Source organism: Protopterus annectens, chromosome 7.part0 (genome assembly GCF_019279795.1).
Source record: "Protopterus annectens isolate FY-2018-M chromosome 7.part0, PAN1.0, whole genome shotgun sequence".
NCBI classification, from domain to species: domain Eukaryota; kingdom Metazoa; phylum Chordata; order Ceratodontiformes; family Protopteridae; genus Protopterus; species Protopterus annectens.
This window is the reverse complement of record NC_056739.1, coordinates 1,619,743,290-1,619,765,698: the sequence shown is the minus strand read 5'-3', so window position 1 is coordinate 1,619,765,698 and position 22,409 is coordinate 1,619,743,290. Positions and strand designations below refer to the sequence as shown.

Here is a 22,409-nt window from a genome sequence, read left to right as displayed (position 1 = left end):
TCCCGCTACCTCTACCTAAAGTCACTTTTCATAATAGGCTGAAGGATTACAGACCTATTTCTACTGTGCCCTATTACCAAAATATTTGAAACTTTTATACATGCAACTATGTCTATACACGTGGTTACAGCCTGTTATGTGATGCACAGCATGGCTTTTATAATGCCTTAAGTACTTTTACTGCCCTGGTAATGGCCACTGATACCATTTATTGCAACCTGAATGATGGACTTATTACTGCAGGTTTCTTTGTTGGCGTGACAGGGGCTTCTGAAATAGTCAACCACACCCTTCTTCTCAACAAACTAAAGACTCAACTTTGGAGATAACTGTGAAACCAGTAAATAATGTTATCTAAAAGACAGAACCTTTCAAGTCCATAACAATGTTTCGTCCTCTGCTGCTGGTAAACTTAATACAGGTGTAACACAAGGATCTGTGCTACGTCATTGTTTTTCTCTTCACTTCTTTCTCTCTCTCTCTCTGTTAATGATCTCTCCCTAAAATTACCAAATCTTAAATTAATAACGTAGGCAAATGGTATGCTGCTCTTGCAATCCAGTACAAGCCACTTTGACCAGCAAACCAGGTTATAGAACAATCTCGCTCAGTTTTGCACGTGGTTCACTACTTAAAAGCAACTAATTAACCTAAGAAAACCAGCGTCAAAGTCTTTGCCTCAGCCAAGAAATTACCTACTATTTCTCTTACTCTCTTGACAGATCTTAAAGGTACATAATACCTAATGTCACTGAACAGAGATATCTAGGCCTAATACTCGACCCTGCTCTCTCATTTTCCACATACACAGATTCTGGAATTAATAAAGTCATTGCTCAGTTATTGTTACAAGATTAGTCACCTCCTTTCACCCACTGCTTGCAGGACTATAGCTAAAATATTTTAATACCCAAACTTGAGTACGGCTTTCCTTTTTTCATTATTCATTCAGACCACAACTACTCCTGGAATGCTGACTGCCGAGAATAAAATCTGCAGATTCATTCTATTAGCAGACCCCTGATTACCAATGCAATTTGCTAAAAAAATTTAAATGGCTTTTAGTGCCTCATAGGGCCACCTTTATTATAAATATTCTAATTTACAAGGTGCCAAAACATGGTCACTGCCCCCCTTTAAGAGTAAAACTATCTTTACAAGACAACCCTTATATACTCAGAAGTACAAGAACAGTAATTTCTCTCTCTCTCTAATATGCCCATCATTTAAAACTGCTGTAGGCGAGACAACCTTCTCTAGAGTGGGACCTGCTACCTGGAACCACTTGCCTACCAACATTAAAAATGAAGAAACCATTAACAGCTTCAAATATGCACTTAAAGAATGCCGCGCCACTGAATCTACCTGCAAATGTTACCATGACAATGGTTAGGTAACTTACCATCTCATTATCATGAATAATAGAATACATTTAATAAACATTTCTCAGCCTCTTAATGTATCATCTTCTTCTTCTTTTGGCTTTTCCCGGTTAGGGGTCGCCACAGCGGAACTCCGGTCCGCTAATGATTGGCAGTTGATTTTTACGGTGCCGAGGTGCCAGCCCGATGCCCAACCTTCAACGAAGGCACGCCCATTCACACATGTCTTTCGAATGTCACTCGACCGCAGGGAGGACATGCAGACTCCACACAGAAGGCGCTCCAGCTGAGACTCTAACGGGAGAACCTCTTGCTGTGAGGCGACAATGCTACCGCTGCACCACTGCGGCTTCATCTTATACAGAAATATTTCACATGCATATAAATTTTCATGTATTATATGTTTGATTGCAATGTATTTTATACATATTTTAGCTTCCATTTTCTATATAATTTTTCTCAATGTACTCTGACAGGATATTTTAATCTTACCCTGTCTCCATATAATCCTGCCATTATGTTCTGAATTTTCTTCTGTACTCATTTTGTATCTAATATTGCTGATTGAAAGACCTTGCTGATTTTTTTCCAAACACCTTTATTGAATTATCACTTGTGACATAAGCAAATTTACATTCATATAAAAATAAATTATATTAACATAAACATTATACTTCCCATACATTGCTACATATCATATAACCTAAGCAACATTACATAAATTATTCAATCTCTGCGTTTTTTTTTTAAAACAAGATGCATCTTCATTAAATCATCACTTACTACATAGGCAATCATACGTTTATATAAATGAAAACAAACCAGATCGACACAATCCTAGTCACAAGCATTTTACATCACAAACCATACTGACACACTCCCAGTTGCAAACATTATACATTACTTATAATCTACCCAATCTTTCATATACAAACAGTATATAGCTCATTTAAGTCCTGCTGCTTTTTAGGCCTCATTCCTCCCTTGTATGCATCTGACAATTCGCATTTCTCCTATGCATTTCTCTCCTATCCTTTTCTAAACATTTCAATTCCAGTTGTTTTATCTGTGTTACTATATTCATTACTTCCAGTATAGATGGTTAAGATTTTGATTTCCATTTTCTAGTAACTCCTTTTTTGGCAGCCACCATTATTAGACACAGCAAGGCCTTACCATGTCTAGGCAATTCCAATTCTGTATCATAGCTCAGACAAATCATCTCCCTCATCAGGACAATCTGCTTACCCAGTACCACCACCAGTGCATCCCACAGGGAATCCTTAAAGTCCACCAACTCACCACACTCCCAGAAAATATGTTCCCAATTACTTCTTTTTTCCCCTTCACACTGCCAACATTTACTGTCTACCTGAGGAAAAATTCTCTAGAGACTACTTGGAGTATAAAAATATCTATGTAAACACTTTCAGGCAAAAATCCTAAATCTTCTAGATTTTATTGCACATCTGAGAGATATATCCTCCCATTGTTTCTTTGTGAATTGCTTATCCAATCTCTCTTCTAAATCCTTTCCAGCCTCCTCTGATTGATGCGTATATTTTTCGTGGAATATTTTATATGCTCTACTAACTGCGGTGATTTTGCTGCGGTAGCGTTGCCGCGTCACAGCAAGACGTTGTCCCGTTCAATTCTCAGCTAAAGGGTCTTCTGTGTGGAGACATGCGTGAAGGGGCACACCTTCGCTGAAGGTTGTGCGTCAGGGCCGGCAACTCGGCATGTAAAAATCTTCTGCCAATCATTAGCGGACCGGAGTTCCGCTGTGGCGACCCCTAACCGGGAAACGCCAAAAGACACAACATTTTATATGCTCTACTAATTATTCTTTTGCTAATGGCAGCTGCTGTTCTAGATTCTATTAAAAACTCTACCAGTGCTGGCCTTTTATTTAGGACCCCCCCCATTTCTTTCGCTTTGCCTCTACTCTGACATCAATCCCTGACAGGGAAGGCAATCTCTAACCTGCAGTTCAAATAAGTTCTTGGCGTCTTCCCATTCTATCATCTTTCCCTCTCTAGTTATTTGCTCCCCATACCTTGGTTCCTTTGCCAGTTTTCTCCAATAAATTCTGCCTACCCTCTTGCTACAGTCATCTCTATCGGCAGAATCTCCTTTCTCCATTCCCATGTTGCCTTAGTTCTTAGAATACTTTCTGCTACTTTAAAGATATAATACTCTGCATGATTATTGTTACTCTTCTTTAAGACCTGTATCCAAAATCCCAGTCTCTCCTTGTTTTTTGAGCTGTCCACGTGTTTTATCATCACTCCCTTCCGCTTCTGAATTACAGTTATCTGCTCGTGCTATGTATAGGAGTGTCAACCGTGTAGCTGGGTAATCTCAATCCACAATGTTCTACTAGAAGAGTCAGCTTATACCACTTGATTCTTGCCATCTTCCCTCACAGATAAAGTCCTTCAGTCCTTTATTAATTGCTACCCAAAACTTCTCCTCTGGTTGATAAAAATATGCCTGACCTGTGTATAAGACTAAAGGGACTAAAAACATTTGAACTGCTTGTATCATACTATCCATATCCATAAAATAAAGCTTCCATTTTTTCAGATTTTGTACTATCTTTTGTTTAGCCTCTTCCCACATATCTTTATCTGCCAACCTAGAATCATATTTAATCCATACTCCTAGATATTTCATTTTATCATGTCCCCATAAATATGGGTATTCCTGAACCAGTTCATGTGTGGGTACATAATTTACTGCTACTGACTTTGTTTTAGATTCATTTAGTATCCCGAAAACTGCAGTAGTGGTGCTGCGGTAGCGTTGTCGCCTCACAGTAAGACGTTGTCCCATTCGATTCTCAGCTAAAGCGTCTTCTGTGTGGAGACATGCGTGAAGGAGCGTACCTTCGTTGAAGTTTGTGCGTCAGGGCCAGCAACTCGGTACATAAAAATCTTCTGCCAATCATTAGCAGACTGGAGTTCCAGTGTGGCGACCCCTAACCGGGAAAAGCCGAAAGACACAACAATTTTGTATCCCGAAAAGATCTGAAATGATCTCAAATGTTCCACAACACTGTAATGTCTTTTTCTGGTTTTCTCAGGTACAAAATAATATCATGTGCAAATAAAGCCAGCTTTTCTTGACTACCATATCAATTATATCCTTGAATTTGAGTCTTATTTTCTTTGCCAATGGTTCTAAATATAATGCAAATAATAAAGGGTAAAGAGGACACTCCTACATGATTACTCTGCTCAAGCAGAAGTTATCACAGAGGACACGACCCACTTTAATTTTCGCATCCAATCCCTCATATATTCTTCTAATCAGCCTTATAATTTTTTCAGGAAATGCAAATGCTTCCATTGCCCTACTCAAGTCCTAGCTTACTCTGTCAAATGCTTTTTCTGCATCAAGACCCACCAACAACAATAGTATTTTCTTATATTCTGCTTCCCTCTGGATCATCAATATTCTGTTAATGTTGTCAAATGTTTGCCTCCACTCCACAAAACCACATCCATATCTATCAATTCTGGCATTACATTTGCCAGTCTTTTAGCCATTATAGACATGAACACTTTATAATCATGATTTAGTATTGAAATTGACATATGAAGCTGGATCCGATGGATCCTTGCCCTCTAAGTATTGCAGCTACCACTGCTTTCTTTCAGGATGGTGGTACTTTTCCTCCTCTTAAGATATTGTTAAACAAAACCTTCCAGATCTTTATCAGGTTTTCCTCCTAGCTTCCAAACTTCCACAGCAATGCCATCTGTTCCTGGGGACTTTCCTGTAGATTGGTTAAACATTACAATTTTTATCTCATCTCCTCCTATCCTGTTAGTAATTTTGCCTCATCTACCTCTAACCTTGGCATATTTGATTCTTCCATAAACATTTCCATTTGCATATTTTGTTGATTTTCATATTTCTCTGCTTTATAGAGAGACTTGCATAATTTCTGAAATATTTCTAATACCTCTACAGGATCTCTTGGTACCATCTTTGTTATACGCTCCCAAGTTTGGCGACAACCTTTTCTACTTCCTACTACATGAGTCGTTGTGCAAAAGTTTTGTGCTCTAGTGTTATTATCAAAAAACAGTTGCTTAACAGCAATCTTTCTAAGCTTGTGCATATTATCAAGGGAATCACTTATTTTCTGCCTAGCATTCTGCAGTTGATCCTCTTCTTGTTCTGTGAGATCCCCCCTATTCTGCAATACTTTCACTTTTCTCAGTCCTCCTAAATAATTCTTGTTACGTCTTAACCATAGCTCCCTTTTCTTTTATTTCCATCCTATTTTTTAAACTCCACCTTAACTTTATGCCACTCCCTAGCTTTATTTTCAGAAGAAATTTCTATCCTCTCTAATAGCTTCTAAATAATCTCCCCTACCCATTCCTTAAATTCCTTTCTTTTCAATATAAATACATGCCAGTGTAATCCTTCTCCCTTCCCAGTAACCCCTTAGCACTACAAATCTGCCATTATCTTTTTTATCTTCTTCTATCACTATTGGAGCTCCTCTTGCAATAAACTCCTCTTTTTCTTTGTCCCAGGTATTCCGCTGAATAACTATCCTGAAAACCCTTCTTTATCAAATTCACATATTCAGTAATTCTAAGTGTGTCTCCTGTAACACAGTTATTTGCACTCTACATTTCGTAACATAGTTCACTACTCATTCTTGTTTGTATTTAACTGTGAGGCCATTTATGTTTAAAGACATTAAAGAAAGCATTATTGCATTAAAAAGTTATTATTCCCACCTTTTATGTATAACACCTTCTTTGTTAAATATCTAGTTCCAGCTTTTGTGTTACATGCATATACTATTTGGCAGGTTGAACTTTTCTACAGTTGCTTCTAGTCATATACATTTGAGCCTATGTGACATCTTATAACAAACACACCTCAATACCCTCTAAAACCTAATAACTTAATACTAACACACAAAACTATATATACCTTAAAATATTGAAGTTTTACCCTCCTAATATGAACAAAAGTTCAAAACTGACAGTCACACCCACAGACTTGAGTTAAGCTAAAAGAAAGGTCATCCATGCTAAGACGCATAGTTTAGCCTGTGCTTCTACTAAGTGCTGATTGTTTTTTTGTCTTATCTTTATAGCTCTCCCAGCTGAGTAAACCCCTGAATGTTTTCAGAAAACATTAACTACCTTGGGAAATGCCTGAATGCTTTCAGAGAATATTATCTACTTTGGGAAAACCACTGAATGCTTTCAGAGAACATTATCTCTTAGCCAGTTTCTCTTTTCTTATTTTTTCCTCAGCCAATCACTCTCCAACAGACTGTAGCCAGTTTCTCTTTATTAGATTGTCTCCATGGATACATGAGAGCCAGTTTCTCTTTATTAGACTGTTTCCATAGAAACAAGTAGATCCGCTGCAGAACTGTTACTGAGCTTACATGTATTTCCTAGAAAAAAGCCTTATAATATTCAATTTTCTTTTTTATTTACTTGCTGTCTTTCAAACTTGTTAATACATCAGTGTAAGGTCTTTAATCCAGTCATTTCCCCATGCAAGAATGAGAAAAAGCACACTACTCCTTCTTCCATTATGCCTTTTAACCAGGCTTTTTTCTTGTGCATTGCAGTGTCTACGTTTCTTAAAACTGATAAAGAAGAGAGAGAGAAGGGAGAACGAAGGAAAAAAAAAAGAAAAACAGTGTTTATAATCCCCATTACACTTTAAAAATAACTGAAAAATGTTACTTACAGCATGTAAAAAAACATGCCACAAAATTGGTACTGTAAGAAAAAAATCTTTACCTACAGTTAAATTTCTCCCTCCTCTTGCCTTCCCCAAAGACCTTGATGAATTGTCCGCCCTTTGAGCTCGAGTCATAGCTGAAAATAGTCAATAGAAAATTCCACTTACCCAGTAAACAAACAGTAAATAAAATAAAAATGCTTGGCAAAGGTGAACCAAGGAACATGATACAGTTGCACAGATGTCTAAAATAGAGACATTTCTGAAGCAAGCACTAGAAAGAGGTACTCCTGTAACACCGTGGGCCTTTGGCTTCAGTACTTTCTAATAGATGGAAAGCTGCATTACTGAAAACAATGCAACTGGCAAACCATCTTGAAAGAAATTGCTTGGTGTCTGTAAACTTCCACACAAGGCAAAGGAGATGAACAGCTGTTTGCTCTCCCTAAACTTATGCACTTGCTTCAGATAAAACCTGAGCAGGTGGTACATACCCAGAGTCTAAAGTATGCTTGCTCTCCCTGCCATCAAACAACTGCCACCCCCCCCCCCCTCAATTCTATCATGGTGAAGAAAACAGATGAACATTTTCAAAAAAAGTTCACAAAACCACTTTTGGGGAATGTAGATTAGTTCTGAGGAACACCGAATCCTTTCTGTAAGGTCAGATACAGCTTCTTACATGAGACTGTGCAGTTCCAAGTTCCTGCAAATAGAGGCAATGGCCACAAAAAAAAGTATCTGCTGAACCAATGGCTATAGGGTAGATGAGCAAGCCTGTCACTCATGAGGTTCACATTTCAGGGTACATGAGAATTTCTTCAAAGGTTGGTCAGAATGGAGAGATGAAAAGTCAGCAAGCAAAGGAGAGTAGTAGTGCTGAAAATGAATTCATCCTCAAGTCTTGGTGAGTACTTACACAAGGTGGATCCTGTTTTCACAAAATCTCACCAAGGTGACACTGATATATAGACTGTATTTATATGGCATATGGACAGAAGTAGGTCAAAAATTAAAAAAGATAACTGGGTGCACAAGACCAAGGACAAAAAAGTACGGAATCCTGGTAGGCGCACTGGTGCCAGGACTGTAAAAGATGACAATGTAGAATCCTCAAAATACGGAAACATTACAACAATGGGGCTAGACCAGGGGAAGGATGGCCCCCTGTTGGAGAAAGAAGTAGCAGTCCACAAAAACTGATAGGCCAAAGTAGAGCCATAAAGACGGTGATGTGGACTATTGAGTATAAGAAAGAAATTATGTATTGTTACTATTACGCAAAAAGCACAGAATCTCCAGACACAAGACATACATAATGATTAAGAGAGAAACTAGAGTAAAGAAAAATACTTCCGCAAGAAAAACTGTCAGAAGCTTCAAATGAAAATTTGTGTTCATTAATACAACAGATATTTGAAAAAAAAAACAGTATACAGATCAAGAAACCTTGATCTGTTTGGAAAAAGAAGCATGTGTGAAAATATGAACAACAAGAGAGATTTGATATGGTGCAATATTTATGCAAAGGAGAAAGCCAAATTAAGCAATGTAAAGAAGGCAGCCCAAAGATATTCAAAGGGAAATAAAGGCAAATGCATCCAGATAATGGAAAATTTCACAATAAAAAAATATCACAAAGAATGAATGTAAAAAAGAAGATTACTAAAGCAGAAGTTAGAAAAAAAAAAACAGAAGTTGAAGTTATGGACTGCTGGGAAGTGAAGAATTTGGTGTTGAAGGTCTAACACAGGTTACATCACAGCAGGATGGAGCGAGTCCCCAAAGTAGGGAGAAACAGGAAGATCAGGAAACATCTGAAGAAGAAATATGGACATGGGAAAGAAAGACAGATTTAATATGGTGTAATATTTATGCAAAGTAGAAAGCAAAACTAACCAATACAAAAAGAGCAGCACCAAAAATACTTGAAGAGAAATACAGACAAAGGAATCTGAACATGGAAAACTTTACAATACAAAAAATAAGAAGACAAGGAGGAAAAGTAGAAAAGGAGATTAGTAATGGAGAAGTTAAAGAAATAGAAACTGAAGTTATGGAGTACCTGCTAAGTGAAGGATTCAGTGTAGAAAATCTAATTCAGAAAACACCACAACAGGATAGATTAATGGATATCCAAATTAAGGGGAAACCAGTGGAACAGGAAGCAATTGGTCAGGTGTCATATGAAGATAATTTGGAGCCTTCCACAGGAAACCAGTATAAATATTTACTTGAAGCTAGACAGCAAGGAAAGGAACAGGAAACTGCAGAAACTCTGATGCAGTCAATGTTGAGGAGTGATAGGCCAGCGAGTTTCCATATGATGGAGCAACGGATGGCACAGGATGAAATTGAAGAGAAAATGCCACAGGAAGATGCTATAGAATCTTCTATAGAATGCCTGCAGGAATTGGAATACAAGGGATGTGCCCTCAGCGTGGAAGAAAATGAGCTAAGAGAAAAGTTGCTTGATTTAATAGACATAGACAGATATAGCAAGATCAATGAAAGAAAATCTGCAGAAGATTAATAGAACCCAAAAAGTCAGAACTCTGATAAAACAAATGAGCACAGAATTAGGACTGTTCATAGAGATCTATGCAACACAACAGAAGTAAACAGGATATATTACTGTGCAGCTAAATTAATAACTGATAAAGTTCTACTACGAGAACACTGGGTAGTGAAGGAAAGGAAGGGGAGAAAGTGAATACCATCATGGAAATATCGAATAGAGAAAACTATAAAAGCAGTTAAGACAAGAAGTGCCACTGTTAGAAGACTATAGAAGAGGGAACTGATCAACAAAAATCCTAAGAAAGATAGATGTGATAAAAGCAATGCACAGCATTAGAACAGACCACATCTATCAAGCACTATCGTAAATAACAAGCTAAAAATTTCAGCACAGGCAGAAAAACTTACAAGATACGAAGATAAATATAAAGGAAAAGCACAAAATAAGCAATTTACTGATGACCCAAAAAAGTTTTATAGAGACTTAGGAAATAAGATGAAAGAAACTGAAAGACTGCCAAAAAAAGAAGAAATAGATACATTTTGGAGAAGTATATATGAAGATCCCGTGGAACATAACAAAGACATTAAAGAAAGAATAAGAGGTTTAAAGGTACAGGATATGAAATGGGATGAAGTAATAGCCAGAGAGATTGAACCATTAAGAAAGCCTCTAATTAGAAAGCCCCAGGCCCAGATGCAGTACCTAACTTTTGGCTGAAAGTATTAACATCTTTGCACAAAGATTTAGCGATGAGTAAGTACTATTTATATGCTGTCCCCGAACAGACACCAACCTGGTTAACAACAGGAAACACAATGCTCCTAACTTAAGGAGTGAACCTGCAAGCTACCCTAAAAATTATAGGCCAATAACTTGCCTTCCGAAGACATATAAACTATACATGGGAATTGATTCCGACAGAGTTTATAGTCATTTAGAAGAAAATTCAGTTATGACAGTAGATCAAAAGGGCAATAAAAGAAACTCATATGGAACAAAAGATCATTTGTTGTTAAAGTCATAGTGGATAACTGTAAAAAGGGGAAGAATCTAAGTATGGCATTGATTGACTACAAAAAAGCATTTCATAATATCCCACATCCATGGATAAAAGAGTGCTTAAAAATGTATAAGATATACCCTACACTAATCGACTACATTACCGTGACCATGAAACAGTGGCAGTCTACTTTGCAATTAAGCCATGATAAAGGACAAATTATTATCCCAGTGATAAAAATTCAAAGGGGATATTCCAGGGTGACTCCTTGTCACCACTGCTGTTCTGCCTTGCCCTTAACCCATTAAGCTGTCTACTTAACAGCCTAGGCCATAGCTATAACCTGGCTCCTAGAAAACAACAAAGTGTAAAGACTTCTCATTTTCTCTTTGTTGATGATTTAAAACTGTATAGCTCATCAGATGCGGAACTGAAAACACAACTAGTGGTTGTCAAAACTTTTTCAGATGCTATAAGAATGTCATATGGTCTTGATAAATGTGCAAAAGCAAACCTTTAAAGCAGGAAAACATCAGTTTGGGACAAGAATGTGACATAAAAGAACTTGAGCAAGAAGGAATGTATAAATAAATATTTGGAAACTGATGAAGGATCAACAATAAAACACAAACAAATGTGAATAAAACTTAGTAAGGAATATTTTAGAAGACTTAAAATAATCTTGAAAACAGCACTGACCTCTAGGAACAAAATTCAAGCTATAAACCAATTTGCTCTTCCTGTCCTAACTTACAGTTTTAGAGTGGTTGACTGGCCCCAAAACATGTTAAATAGATTAGATAGAAAAACATGAAGGATGTTTCATGCTTACCAAATGATTTATAAAAATCAGTGCATACCAAGATTATATATTCTCCATTCTGAAGGAGGGATAGGCCTCCTTGAAATTGATTATATGTATAGCTCTGCAATTGTGGGACTTCACACATCTGCTGACCTCACAAGACCCAAATGTAGTGAAAGTTTTGAAACATGAGGAGAATAAATCTAAGATGACTTCTCTGCTTAATTTAGCAGACGCATATCTGTGTCAAGCAGGAATGGAAATTAAACCAGAAGTAGATAAAAATCAGACAGCAATTAAATGTGCCAAAAACAAAAGAAAGAATATAAGATGAAGGATCAGATGAGAACCCAAGAAATGTGGAAAATGCATAAATATAGTTGCAAGCATAGAAACCTCTGGAAGAACCTCATGTTGATCAGGAACAAATGCAGGAATGGTTAAGGAGAGTTGAATTCAAACTAAGAGATGAAAGGTTAATATTGGCAACCCAATATAATGGGGTGCATACACGTTGTTTTACAAAGTCCATTGAACATGTGGGAGAAACAGACAAAGGTAGATTTTGTAAAACCGTATTGGAAACAGTTGCACACCTCGTTGCTGGTTGTGATATACTAATGGCAGAAGGACTGTATACTGAAAGGCATAATAAAGTGGCAAGACTGTAGCACTGGGGATTGTGCAAACATTATGATATTGAAGTGGCTAAAAAACACTAGAAACATGAGCCTCAAAGCATCATAGAAAATGAAGAAGTCTTTATCACATGGGATCATCCATTACCAACAGTTCAAAAGATAGATGCTAAAAAACTGGATATAGTAGTCCAAGAAAAGAAGACTAAAGTAGCATTGATCGCGGTGGTGGTGCTGCAGTAGCGCTGTCGACTCACAGCTAGACGTTCTCCATTCGATTCTCAGCTAAAGCGTCTTCTGTGTGGAGACATGCATGAAGGGGCGTACCTTCGTGGAAGGTTGTGTATCAGGGCTGGTAACTCGGCACGTAAAAATCTTCTACCAATCATTAGCAGACCGGAGTTTCGCTGTGGCGACCCCTACACACACACCAATACATGTAACTCCATACAGATTGGAGGAGGCGTCATTACTGGGCACATTGCAGGTACTGCAAAGAGCACTACTGGCTGACATCAAAGAGTGAAACAATACTAATTTCATGAACTTTAATCATACTTTGACTTAGAAATGGGGTCCATTCCAGTCAGGTTATTAGAAACCCAAAAGACTTGGAGAAATTAAACAAAGCTGGTAAAGATGCAAAACTCATTCAGTACTGGACTGCAGTTCTACCCACTACAAGGATCGACAGAAACACCTGACAAATGCACCATGAACATGAAATAACTGATATACAAACTCTAAAGGTGCTGCAGGCAGATCAGCATGAACTGTAAGTTGACTAAATGGGCTCATTTAATACCTTTAAAGCATCATTCTACCCATATGATGAAACTCTTCCACTCAGAACTGGTAGACTTGCCCATTCTTGACACTGTTACCAAAAGGTATGATGTGATTAGAGGATCAATCACACTGGGATTCAGGTTTCAAGTTGGAGCGTACTGTTACTGCAGTTGTGGGGATCTCGTCGGTTAGAAGTAGGATATATTTTTGAGTTGCCAGTGACTTAAAAACCTAAAAAATTATCCTTCTTGACCACAATGGAAATATCAGAATGATGTACTTCCTGCTCAAGCAAACACATGATAGACTACACCTCCAAGCTTTTAATTGTGTGTATTAATTTTAACCCTATGATCATCTGTTTCTCAACTGTAAGGTTTACAAAAAAAAGTATTATTGTTACCTTTGCTGTATTTTTATTTCATTCATGTTTTTAACTATAGTGTCACTGTGATTTACTCAGCCAGGCTGTATCTGAAGGTAGCCATTTTTGATCAGTGCATTACCCTAAACATAAATACAGATATTTATTTTTGGGTGCTCATTCGGGGACCTTGCCCAACAGCTCCTCTACCTTCTCTCAAATGAACAGCTTGTTCCAGCAGAATAGTAATTGGGTAATTCTGGGCTAGGCAAGAGTTGTACAGCCCCATGTATTCATTCCAATCTAGGAACCCCCAATTACCCCTTTATTCCCTGGTGACAGGCAGTAGGAAGAGGGCCAGTTAGCTAGTCCTGGTGGGAGAGCCCTACCCTCTTCCTCTTGGCAACAACCTCTGCACCTACCTTGGTGGCACCTCTGAACCAGCAACTGCGACTTCCTAAGGGGAAGTGTGTCTCCATATGCTAGTATCCCTTCTGCTGCTTACTGTGAATGCATTATAGTACTGCATGCTTTGCCAGTTCAGAACTCCAGTGGATGAGCACCTAGTGTCCCACAAAGTGTCGCCCATATGTTGAGTGACAGGCACCTTCCTCCCCCAGGATGAGCAAGCTGGCAACAGAAGATCACTCCCATCCATCTGGCCAGTTTCTACAAAGACTCAAGCCATTAGCAGAATGTAGTCAGAGCTTCACCCCTCTACTTCATTGAACTGGCCTCTGATTAGAACTGGTTTGGATCCTTCTTCCCTGAAATTTAAGATGAAGTGCAAAACCAGCAGGAATTTCAGGAGGGCTTACAGAAAGTACAGCTGCATAAGAACTAACCATAAAAGTAGATGTCCTACTGATCACTGTTGCAGTATTCAAAACAGTTGGGATTACCTTGCCAAATAACCTGCATGTCCGGCTGAGTTACCAAAGCCAAAAAATTCCATCCAACCATACGTCCAATGTATGGCCTAAGTCAGAACACATAAGGGTACATAAGATGTATGAGCATTAACCCCAAGACTATTTCCAAGTCAGCAAGTCTGAAGGGGCCCGAGAGAAAAATAAACTTTTCAGGTAAGAGGGGAGAGGCAGAAAAACAGTGATAGCCCTTGATTCATGAAGAAAAAAGGGAGAAACATTAAAAAAGGGTAAAGGCAGGAAGGGAAGGAATACTACCAAAAGTGTTTAATAGGGCATCTGCTGTTATGGTAAGTCTTGCACAACTGTACTATTTCCTTCCTTAAATCACTGTTGCAGTATTCCAAACAGCTGGGTGATTCCCAAACTTAAGAACAGTGATGGGTGGATGGAAGAAAGATCAGAGAATTGTCTAGTAATCCAGAGAAGACTAACCTGGCAAAGGCAGCTCTGGTTCTAAAAAAGGCATTAGGTGAAAGTATGCACACAGGACAAAGTAATTACTTCTAAAATTATTCTAGAATCAATACCTTTGTAAAAGTCTCCCAGTGAGGCCATTGCTCTAGCAGAATAAGCATTTGATAGAGAGGCTAAGTATTTGGCATGTAAAGTGTAGCAAAAGGAAATGGATTTAGATATCCAGTTAGCAATAGTTCACTTTGAAACTGTGTTACCTAACTTGGAGTCTTGGAAAGAGACAACAATTGGTTAGATCTGTGAATATCTTGGTCTCATCCAGGTACAATCTGAGCTGTCTATCCACATCCAGGGAATGTAGAATGCTTTTTCCCTTATTTTGTAGATTAAGAAGAAAGTGGAAAGATTTATAGCTCGACTGAGAGACAGTTAATTTACTACTTTTGGCTTGAAAGATTGCCCCTCAAAAACACTGTCCTTATAAAAAAAATACAGAAGCGAAGAGTTGCCATAAGGGCCTGTATTTTGGAGACTCATCTGACAGAGGTGAAAGCTACTAGAATAATAGTTTTTCAAGTAAAGAATTTGAGACAGACATATGCTGCTGATTTGAATGGAGGGAGAGTGCTTTTCTTCAGCACAATGTTGAAGCCCCAAGCAGGGGGATAGCTTTCCTTGGAGGTTTCAGGTGTACACCTCTGACCTGGTTAGAAGTAGTGAGTTCAGAGGCAGGCAAGTGGATATGGCTGAAAGGTGAGCATTAACAGATGAGTATGCTAGCCTGACTGCAATAACTCACAAAAACAAGAGAGGACCTATGGGTATTTGCCTGAAGTAGGTCCTGATATTTTGGCCGACATCATACAATACATCTTTTCCATTTTGCTATGTAAGATTTTCTTGTAGCAGGTTTTCTTGCCTTCTGAAGAACCTTAAGTACATCCTCAGAAAATGGGTGTCTAAAAGGGATCAGAATCCTATCATCCATACTGTCACGCTGAGTGATGACAGGCTGCGATGAGGTAGTGAGTCCTTCTGCTACGTGAACAAGTCCACTGTGGAGGGAAGCTTCTAATAATGGCTCTTGGCTAGGTGGAAGAGAAGGGGAAACCAGTGTTGCTTTGGCCAACAGGGAGTCACCAATAAAACCTTTTTGCTTAGATTTTTAGTAAAACCTTGGGAAGTACAGGAAATACACGGAAGGTATATAAGAACCTCCCTTTCCAAGGGAAAGATATTGTGTCCGTCTTCTAAGCTTGACGACAGTACGTCCTGGTGTAAAACAGCATAACTTGGTTGTTGTTAATGGAGGCAAAAATATCTATCTGCAGCACCCCACCCCCCCACTTGTGGGCTATGTCTAGGAAGATCTCCCTGTTCAGCATCTTCTCTTGATCTGGCTAAAAAGTCTGCCAAGACATTGTCCTGTTAAAGAATGTAAACCTCTTGGATGGAGAGGTCTACTCCTATGCCAAAAGGGCCAGTCTGCATAGTTGATCAGATTTAACCCTCCCACCCCCACTTGTCTGTGTACCAGATGACCACTGTGTTGTCTGTGAATACCTTTAATGGACTTGGCTTCCAAGAATGTGAGAAAATCTGCAGGGCCTGTATAAGAGCCCTCATCACCTTCTTATTGACGTGTTCAGATTTTAGGCTTGCTGATCATTGCCCCTGAACTTTCAGATTGCCTGTCCACGCTCCCCATGCACTGTCTGATGCATCTGTGCGCAGTTCCTGTAAAGGTGCCTGTGGTTTGAAGGGAAGACCTGGATTTAGTTTTATCTGCAATATCCGCCACAGTATTGGCAACTTTAGGCAAGGCAGAAGGGGAACCTGCATTCCCAGGGGATGAGAAGGTCAGGACTAAGTGGATTCCAGGTAGCACTGGATATTTCTCATATGGAATCTAGCAAAAGGGACCATGGTGATAGTTGCTGCCATGAATCCCAGTGCTCTGGGTTCTTCCTTGCAATATAGGACTGAAGGAGGAGAAAAGAAAGGAAGCAACTGCTTTGGCTCTGCACTTTGTCTGGTAGCAGGAAGGCCTGCATGAGCTTGGTGCCTAGTCTGCATCCTGTGAAAACTACTACTTCTGTTGGCTTCAATACTGACTTTTAAGGGTTGGGTATGAAACCCATGACCCAAAGTAGAGCCAGGGTGAAGCTGAGGTAGGTCAAGAGTACCTGCTGAGAAGGAGCCTGTATTAACAGGTCATGCAAATAAAGAAATATCTGTGTCCCTTGAGTCCTGCAGTAAGCTATTATTGGGGTGAGACATTTTGTGAAGACTATGGGGCTGTAGAGAATCCAAAAGGCAAAGCAGAGAACTGAAAGTACAATAAGTCAGTGGAAAACCTCAAAAATTTTCTGCAGGCAGGGTGGACAGAAATATGGAGACAGGCATCCTTCAGGTTCAATGACACCATGAAGGCTTGAGGAAGGACGAATGGGAGCAGAGACTATAGATACAACATCTTGAAGGAAGGAATAAGGAGGAAGGTAGTGTGGGTGGAGAAATCCAGAATTGGTCTCCAGTCTCCTCATTTTCTTGGGAGTCTGGAATAGAACACATTTCCATGTATTGTGCATATACTGGGTCTACTGTGCCCTGCTCTAATAAAAGTTTAAATGATGGGGTGGAACAATTGTATCTGATTTTGGAGGAAGGAAGCCAATTAACAGAGGAATTTCTTTCCAGGTCATTCTGCATCCCTTCTGGAACTGGACTGAAAGCACCAATTAGTCTGAAGTGATAAACAGCCATTTTTAGAGATTATGTCAGCCTTTTGGATAGGGGAAAGGATGGATCAGGGGGGGATGGGGACATGGGTAGGAAGTAGTCAGGTGGACCTTTCTGGGTAAGAAGGGCTTCCAGATCTAAACTCCTTGTCTAGGTTGGCCTGGTATCCTTTCCTATGCATTTTCATGGCCTTAAGAGAAGGCCTGTGTTCCCTTCAAATGAAGGAAGTAGGTTTTGCAGGTCCTTCCTCTGATATCTAAGTACAGAAGTAGCAAAGATCTGTCTACATTATTTTATAATTTTACCTTGCTCCTGCAATTGTTTGAAAAGACTGTCAGCATAAAGACAAAACAAAAGATCCTTATTTAAGGTAGAGTCTATGAACTTCACTTGGATATCTTCTGAAAGTGGCTGGGCACATAACCATGCATATCTTCTAATCACAAAACATGTAGCAGCTGCCCTGGAATAAACTTCCAGTGCATCATAGCTGCATTTAGTGCTGTGCCTAGCTACTCAGGAAGCCTGAGCCACCAAGGATAAGGCCAGTTGTTTAGTAGATTCCTCTGAGGATAGACAATAAGTATTTAGTCATCCGAGTGATAATTTAGAGCTTTACAGGCCAGAGTGGAAGACATACAAATCTTTTCCCCCATCCTGTCCACTTCCCTGCTGTCATTATCTGATGGAACAGCATTGGCAGCAGGCAGTAATTTTGAAGGCTTATCTGTTGACATGAAAGACACAGAAGGGTTTACAACAGGGTTTTGTAGAGAAAGTTTAAGTCCTTAGGTACCTTATAAAATCTTTTTGGAGCAGGTGGCTGGGAGTCTGGTGCAGTGGAAGTAGATGCCAAAACATCTAGGAAAGCCTCTGGAAAAGGAGGTATAAAAGCAGATGCTAGAGTGTCTTCTTCTAATTGTTTACAGTACTTCTGCTGAACTACAGAAATCTGGTTAGATTCCCATTCAGAATGTTTAATATATATTAACAATAATTTCTCAAAACTGAAGCGTCTTCAACAGGGGAATCAGGAGAAAGTGAATCTTCACCATCATATACCACTCGACCTTGCAAATGGGTTTGGGACAAATAGAAAATGCTTATCCGAGTCTGAGTCATCATCTTCACCTTCAGAGGAAGTGTCTAATTGTGTCTTTTGTGGAGTGGTAGGAGAAAACATAATAGTAGTAGCAAGCCTTGAAAAAGATGGTGGCCTGAGAGCCATAATGGCCTTGAACAGGCCCTGTGAAAAGTCCATCCACTTCTTTTCTTTGGATGACTGCGGGGAAGGAATGTTTTTAGGATTTTGTTTCTTATTTTTCTCAGTGCAATGTCTGCTTTGGCTGAACATGGAGGGTCTAACCCCTGCTGAAGTTTGAAAAGCTATCCAGATTTTTTCTCTCTAATGAGAATCTGTGGTATGCCTTTGGGTCCTTCAGAAATTGCCAAGTATGATTTCCCCTTCTAACCATTATCGGTAGTTTCAGTCGTTTTGGACATGTGAACCTCAGTTGCCATACCGGCCTCAGGTGGGAGTCATGGTAGCAGGAGACTGGGCAGGTGTCAGGCATGCTCTGGTACGTTCAAGCCTGATCTGGCAGTAGTGCTAGCAGGATTAGATCTCTTGAATTTTTTCTTTTGAACATGTGGGAAATCAGGGTTGGAAGAGTCTACCATCTTTGCTTGGGCAAGGGACTTGAGATACTAAATTTTCAAGTACAAATTAAAAGATGAAAGTCAAGTTCAAAGTGTCTTTGGAACAAAGGACTGAAGGATCATACAGTTTTTGTAGTCAAGCAGTGAATCTAAACAGAAAAGGTACTGGGAGCAGAGATCCTTGTAGGGAATCTGCCTACCACAATCACCCTTCTTCCTCCTAGCTGACATCTAACAGAGCAACAGCAGCAATACAACTGAGAAAAACAGGTTCAGGTTCCTCAATGGGCCATTTACTTGAAACAGTGAAGACCAACAGTACCAATGTCCCAATGTAGAACAGACCACTGGATGCAAGACCTACATTTGAACTGGCAGAGATAGTCTGATGATTTACAATCATATGTCCACTTATGTACTCTTACACCAGCGGGCTTAGATCATACATTAGACATATGGCTCTATGGAACATTTTGGCTCTGGTACCCCAGCCAGACGTCTAGGATATTTGGCAAAATAATCCCCAACATATGCATATACTACAACAGTGATCTAAGGAAGAACATCATTCCTTTGCCGTGAGATGGGCAATGCATTCACCATTAACTCACCCTTGTCCTGCTGCACACAGTAGAAGAGAGGGAAAGTACAGTTGTGTACACTTACTATGAATGTAGATGTTCAAGTGTATTCACTGTTGCATTTATTACATTTGGTTAATCTGCTGGCAGGTTGCCCTCAGTTGGCCTGAATTCCAAAGTCTTGGGTCCTACGTCGGTTGCTGTCTTCTCTTCCATGGTGTCAGGTTGTCAGGGGTATAAAACATGCAGCCAATGCCATTTTCTTTAGTTTTGTCTTGACCCCGATGTCAGGTGCCCCAAAAAGGTAGCAAAATTATATATATATATATATATATATATATATATATATATATATATACACACACACACACACACACACACACACACACACACACACACACACACACACACACATACATGCATCAATATAAATTTTACCTTCATCTACAAGCAAATACACCACATAGGTTGTAGAAGATAGAGAAGGAAAGATAAACTTCAGAAAGACAGGGGGATGGCGGGAGGGTAAACTGGACTGCAACAGTGAATACAGTCAAACATCTGCATTTATGGTAAGTGTACACAACTGTACTATGTTCTTTGTGTTTCACTGTTGCAGTCATTACATTTGGGTAGAATCCCAAAGCTATGGTTGGGAGGCTGGAGCTAAACAGCATTAGGTGTGGCTATAAGGCCCTGCAGCACTGCAGTGGCAAAGCCTGCCCGGGACTTAAGAGTAGAGAGGCAAATGGTAATGCTTTGTAAAGGTGTGAACAGAACTCCAAGTAGCAGCCTCTAGAATGTCTTTGGTTGGTACTCCTCTGAGAAAGGCTGCTGAAATAGCTGCAGCTCTGGTGGAATGAGACCTAATGCCCTTGGGCACAGGTTTACCATGGTGTAAGTAGCAGAAACAGATGCAGTGGCTTATCCACTTTGAAACTGTCTGCTTTGAAATAGCCTTTCCTTCTGATCCTGCAGCATATGACATTAGTAATTGCTCAGTTTTTCTTAGAGCTTTTGTCCTGCTCAAGTAGGATCTTAGCTGTCTGTGTACATCCAAGGAATGCAGACCCCCCCCCCCCACTTATTCTGCGGATTTGGATAAAAAGTTGGCAGATGAATTGTTTGGTTAAGAGCCACACTAGAAACCACATTAGGCATAAAAGTAGGATTTGTCCTCAGAGACACCCTGTCTGGGTAAAATATACAAAAATACAGCCATGAGGGCCTGTAGCTCTGAAACTCTTCTTGCTGAAGTAATTGCTAGTAGCAGAGCTGTTTTCCATGATAAGAACTTTAGATCAGCGGTAGCAGCTGGTTCAAATGGAGGCAGGGTGAGCTTTTCCAACACATAACTGATGTCCCATGCAGGTAGTGGTGATCTTCTAGGAGGCCTTAAATTGTTGGCTCCTCTAAGATACTGCTTTAGTAAAGAATGAGAAAAGATTCTTGGCTCTGTATTGTAATGAGCCGAAATGGCAGAGGCATGGATTTTGATTGATGAGAAAGATAGGCCTTTGTCAAGCATCTCACTTAAGTATTGTAATATCTGAGGAATATTTGGTTCTGCTGTATCAGTTCCTTGTGCTTGATTCCAAACACAGAATTTCTTCCCTTTGTCAGCATAAGATTTTCTAGTACTAGGCCTTCTGGCTTCCAAAATGACATTCATCACAGCTTTACTGAGAGGTGTTGCTTGTATGACTACATGATTAGCCATGCTGCCAGGTTCAGAGTCTGTAGTTGATTGTGCAGGATTTGATTGTTTTGCTGGGACAGTAGTTGTGGTTTTTGAGGCAAGGTCCAAGCTGGGTATTGAGCCAAGTTCCTTAGAATTGGGTACCAGTATTGGCGGGGCCAGTACGGGGCAATTAATATCATCTTTGGCTTCTCTTTTCTGACTTTTAGGAGGACCTTGGGTAGAAGAGGCAGAGGAGGAAAGGCGTAAACTGAAGGATAGGGTGTCCACTTTCCATGCTTGTCTGTGATAAGCCCTTGTGCAGAATCTTTTCAATTGATAATTTTGAGGAGAAGCAAATTGATCTATGTCTGGGCTCCCCCATTTCTCTGTTATCATGCTGAAGACTTGTGGATTTAGTTTCCACTCGTGAGGATCCATAAGGTTTCTGCTTAAATCGTCTGCCAGAGTGTTTTGTTTTCCTGGCAGGAATTGAGCTTGAAGATGTATTTGGTAGGTCAAAGCTGTGTCCCACAGTCCCATGGCTAATCTGCAAAGGGGGTATGAGTGTGTGCCCCCTTGCTTGTTTATATACCACATGGCTGTGGTGTTGTCCATCTTTATCAGTAGTTGTCCTGGATGAAGTAAGTCCTTGAAGGCTGTTAGGGCATTTTGAACAGCTAGTATCTCTTTCTGGTTGATTTGTAGATGCATTTGTTTTGGTGTCCATAAGCCCTATATGCATCTTCCTGCCATGTGGGCCCCCCAGGCATAATCTAATGCGTCTGTTAAGGTTTGGCTGGCAGGGGTAGAGTGAAGGGCAGTCCCATGTTTTGGTGACATGCCTTTGCCCACCATAGAAACTGCTGTTGCAGGCAGGGAATGAGAGGAATCATTGTTTCCAGACTGTGTGAATGTTGACTCCATAAATATTTTAGGTACCATTTAAGTTTCCTCATATGCAGTCTTGCATATGGAATTAGTAGGATGCAGGATGCCATGTAGCCCACAGCCTGAAGAATTTGCCTTGCAGAAGACTGGGTTTTTGTTGCCATCAGTTTGAAGTAAGCAGTCAGTTGCCTTTGCTTGTCTGGCGTGTGGTAAGCCATCTGGGCAGTTGTATCCAAGCTTGCACCCAGGAATGTTATCTTTTAAGAGGGTACCAGTT

At 39.8% G+C, this 22,409-nt stretch overlaps 1 protein-coding gene across 3 annotated transcripts in view; it reads right to left on the bottom strand.

Moving 5' to 3' along the window:
- Positions 1-22,409, bottom strand: part of NPRL2 (NPR2 like, GATOR1 complex subunit) — a 1,906,629-nt gene that overhangs the window by 187,704 nt on the left and 1,696,516 nt on the right. The gene's annotated exons all lie outside the window — the stretch shown is intronic.